This window comes from Chanos chanos, chromosome 13, assembly GCF_902362185.1.
Source record: "Chanos chanos chromosome 13, fChaCha1.1, whole genome shotgun sequence".
NCBI classification, from domain to species: Eukaryota; Metazoa; Chordata; class Actinopteri; order Gonorynchiformes; family Chanidae; genus Chanos; species Chanos chanos.
This window is the reverse complement of record NC_044507.1, coordinates 4,685,073-4,690,000: the sequence shown is the minus strand read 5'-3', so window position 1 is coordinate 4,690,000 and position 4,928 is coordinate 4,685,073.

The following is a 4,928-nucleotide window of genomic DNA, read 5'->3' as shown; positions in this document are numbered from 1 at the left end:
CTGGCTTCATGCAGACAGTACATTTTGGAGTGCGGTGGTACACACAGCTGATACGCGTAATCCCAGTTGACGTGAATATGACAGCTTATGATGACATGCATATATTGCTGGTACATCACATCTCAGTCAGGGTGAATAGCAGTGCCCTCAGAGACTCTGTGTCAACACACACACACACACACTGTCCATCAGAGCTGAAACACACAGCTGTGGTCAAACACACCCATATTGGCATCTCTGATTTCACCATCACCAAAATGAATAAATATGATTCATTTGAATCGAATAGGAGAATCAAAGTAATAATCTGCTCATTAGTTCATAAAATAAATATATCTCTTTTTTTTCATTTAAATGTGATTTGTGCACACAAATTAAAACAAGAAAGTTCAGTTAAATCACATATTCATCATACCTTCATTTCTGTCTGGTAAACGAACCAACACAAAAACTTAAATAGTGCTTAGCTGTGTTAGTTAGTTTTTTTTTTGTTTTAGCTTGTTTGTTTGTTTGTTTGTTTGTTTGTGAGGTACAGGAAAACGACACTTTCAAAGTGTTCAGAATTCTGAGTGGTGCATGACGGTTATGCTGTGATATCCATGCAAATGCAAAGTGCAAAAATACAAATTCTTTTAAAAGTAGGATATGTCTGATTCCTGGGCTAAGAAACATGGTATAAAGTAATGGCCTGCAAACATTCACAGGAGACCTGAGGAGAACACAGTTATGGGCCACAGGGAATAAAGAACATGCAGGCAGCATTTATATGGTTACCCTTACAAAATAAGCACTAAGCCACGCGCGCGCACACACACACACACACACACACACGCATACACGCCCACATACACACGCATGCATGTGCGCACACACACAAGCAAGCATGCATGCACATCTGCACGCGCACACACAAACACACACACACACACACACACACACAGTTGTATTAACAGAGTATACAGTGAAAATATATCGTGAAATACACATACATAAACACACAAAATGTAAGTTAATCAGTAAACTAAAAGTAAGCAAACAATGATGATAATAATAATAATAATAATAATAATAATAATAATAATAATATGCTTCTTCGCAAAGTTGACAGCCTCTGTGCTCAAAGCAAATGCTACTAGTCTCTGATTATGGGAGACTGGTTATTGTGTGGGTTACTGAACCCATCCCAGGTCTGAGTGAGTTCATCCTGATAGGTGGCCCGTAGAGAGGGGTACACCCACCCTGTGAAAGAGCTCTGTCTCTCTGTCTGATAAAGCCCAGGAGTCTGTCCAGTGCCAACCATCCCTCTGCCTCACGGGCCTATGGACCAGCGCTCGCACAGGGTCCGCTCCAGTACGGCCTGTCCAGTCCAACTCACTGCACCCAGTACCAGAGCACAACTCTACAGCGCAAAAAAAGGCCCATGAACTGGATCCTCTCCAGTCACGCAAGAGAAAAAAATCCAAGAGATTCCGTTTTTTTTTGTCCTTTGTCTGCACTTATGAACAACTCATCTGGGTGTGTGGTCAGATGGATGGATGGATGGATGGAGGGATTGGTTGATGTGCAGGATGCCTGTAGAACCCTAGGCACACACGACATTGAAATTGCACCATAAGGAAACTTTTTGTGTCTCACAGGCTAGCACACAAAATTGAGCAAAGAAACACTCTCACACACACAGAGCTCTCACAGAGGCAAAGCCAGGCATGTGGACAAGAGCACTGTCTCTTACAACAAAGAGACTCAGAACCAGAAAAATCTCAAAGTCAAAAATAAAAAAAAAAAAGTTCACCATGCACTTTCAGAGAGTTCTAGAAAACATCAGTGTGTGTGTGTGTGTGTGTTTTTTTTTTTTCATCGTTCTGCCAAAGTTGATCATTTTGATGCTGTACTTTAACAAAATGAAGTAGTGAAACTAATATTAACCTGCATGCTTTCAGGGCAATAGATATTTATATTTTATATTTTATAACAAATACACTTTATTTGCATAAACAAAGTCTCTATTTTTTGGTAGCCACTTTGCGACAAGAACCACGGTGTGAACTGTTGGCCCGTCAACAGGTTCATGGCCAGCGTTAGTGTGCGCGTCCATGGAAACGAGGAGGAAACAGAGTAATGTCGCCAAGCAGAGCTGAACAAAGAGAGTTTAGCTTTGAGACGTAGCTGGGCGCTAGCTGCCACAGAGAGTGGGGGACAGAGAGAGAAAGAGAGAGAGAGAGAGAGGTAGAGAGAGAAAGAGAGAAAGAGAAAGAGGAAGAGAGAGAAAGAGAGAGAGACAGAAAAGAGTGAAGAATGAGTAAGGGGAGTTGTACCTAGTACTTTGTCTGCATAGTGAATGATACAATTGCACGGGTCTCTCCTTCCATTGGGGAGCTGTAGCACAGCAGGGCCAGTGGTAAGGGCAGGGGCAGTGGTAAGGGCAGGGGCGGTGTTAAGGGCAGGGGCGGTGGTAAGGGCAGGGGCGGTGTTAAGGGCAGGGGTGGTGGTAAGGGCAGGGGCAGTGGTAAGGGCAGGGGTGGTGGGGCAGTGGTAAGGGCAGGGGCGGTGGTAAGGGCAGGGGCGGTGTTAAGGGCAGGGGTGGTGGTAAGGGCAGGGGCAGTGGTAAGGGCAGGGGTGGTGGGGCAGTGGTAAGGGCAGGGGCGGTGTTAAGGGCAGGGGTGGTGGTAAGGGCAGGGGTGGTGGGGCAGTGGTAAGGGCAGGGGCGGTGGTAAGGGCAGGGGCGGTGTTAAGGGCAGGGGTGGTGGTAAGGGCAGGGGTGGTGGGGCAGTGGTAAGGGCAGTGGGGCGGTGGTAAGGGCAGGGGCGGTGGTAAGGGCAGGGGTGGTAGTAAGGGCAGGGGTGGTAAGGGCAGGGGCAGTGGTAAGGGCAGGGGCAGTGGTAAGGGCAGGGGGGGTGGTAAGGGCAGGGGTGGTGGTAAGGGCAGGGGCAGTGGTAAGGGCAGGGGTGGTGGGGCAGTGGTAAGGGCAGGGGGGGTGGTAAGGGCAGGGGTGGTGGTAAGGGCAGGGGCGGTGGTAAGGGCAGGGGTGGTGGGGCAGTGGTAAGGGCAGTGGGGCAGTGGTAAGGGCAGGGGCGGTGGTAAGGGCAGGGGTGGTGGGGCAGTGGTAAGGGCAGTGGGGCAGTGGTAAGGGCAGGGGCGGTGGTAAGGGCAGGGGTGGTGGTAAGGGCAGGGGCAGTGGTAAGGGCAGGGGTGGTAAGGGCAGGGGCAGCGGTAAGGGCAGGGGCAGTGGTAAGGGCAGGGGCGGTGGTAAGGGCAGGGGTGGTGGGGCAGTGGTAAGGGCAGGGGTGGTGGGGCAGTGGTAAGGGCAGGGGCAGTGGTAAGGGCAGGGGTGGTGGGGCAGTGGTAAGGGCAGGGGTGGTGGGGCAGTGGTAAGGGCAGGGGCGGTGGTAAGGGCAGGGGTGGTAGTAAGGGCAGGGGCGGTGGTAAGGGCAGGGGCAGTGGTAAGGGCAGGGGTGGTGGGGCAGTGGTAAGGGCAGGGGCAGTGGTAAGGGCAGGGGCAGTGGTAAGGGCAGGGGCGGTGGGGCAGTGGTAAGGGCAGGGGTGGTAGTAAGGGCAGGGGCGGTGGTAAGGGCAGGGGCAGCGGTAAGGGCAGGGGCAGTGGTAAGGGCAGGGGCGGTGGTAAGGGCAGGGGTGGTGGGGCAGTGGTAAGGGCAGGGGTGGTGGGGCAGTGGTAAGGGCAGGGGCAGCGGTAAGGGCAGGGGCGGTGGTAAGGGCAGGGGCAGTGGTAAGGGCAGGGGTGGTGGGGCAGTGGTAAGGGCAGGGGCAGTGGTAAGGGCAGGGGCAGTGGTAAGGGCAGGGGCGGTGGGGCAGTGGTAAGGGCAGGGGTGGTAGTAAGGGCAGGGGCGGTGGTAAGGGCAGGGGCAGTGGTAAGGGCAGGGGTGGTGGGGCAGTGGTAAGGGCAGGGGCAGTGGTAAGGGCAGGGGTGGTGGTGCAGTGGTAAGGGCAGGGGCGGTGGGGCAGCGGTATGGGCAGGGGTGGTGGTAAGGGCAGGGGCAGTGGTAAGGGCAGGGGCGGTGGGGCAGTGGTAAGGGCAGGGGCGGTGGTAAGGGCAGGGGCGGTGGTAAGGGCAGGGGCGGTGGTAAGGGCAGGGGTGGTGGTGCAGTGGTAAGGGCAGGGGCGGTGGGGCAGCGGTATGGGCAGGGGTGGTGGTAAGGGCAGGGGCAGTGGTAAGGGCAGGGGCAGTGGTAAGGGCAGGGGCAGTGGTAAGGGCAGGGGTGGTAGTAAGGGCAGGGGTGGTAGTAAGGGCAGGGGCAGTGGTAAGGGCAGGGGTGGTGGGGCAGTGGTAAGGGCAGGGGTGGTGGTAAGGACAGGGGTGGTGGTAAGGGCAGGGGCAGTGGTAAGGGCAGGGGTGGTGGGGCAGTGGTAAGGGCAGGGGCAGTGGTAAGGGCAGGGGCAGCGGTAAGGGCAGGGGTGGTGGTAAGGGCAGGGGGGGTGGTAAGGGCAGGGGTGGTAGTAAGGGCAGGGGCAGTGGTAAGGGCAGGGGTGGTGGGGCAGCGGTAAGGGCAGGGGCAGCAGTAAGGGCAGGGGTGGTGGTAAGGGCAGTGTTGGGTAGTGGAAAAGTCTAGCGAGGGCTCAAACAAGCCCCCACGATCAGACCTCGGGCTCGTGTCTTGGGAGAGGAGGCGGAGACAGAGAGCGCGGTGGGAGGGCCTCAGGAGTGGGTCACATGACCAAGGAGGTCCCCTTTGGTGCAAAGCAGAGCCGCCCAGTCCCGGTCCTGCAAGGCCACTCTATGACAGGGTTTTTACGTGTGCCGCTGCCTGGTTTAAATAAGCCATGCAACACCAGCAGAGGGTCGCACACATATGAAATCAGTTCTGTAAAGCTAGCCACCCTACACTTAAGCATGTAACACATGAATGTGAGTGCATTCCAGTTCAGTTCAAGGGTATGACTATGTGTGTGTGTGCGTGTAATGGGAAGGCATA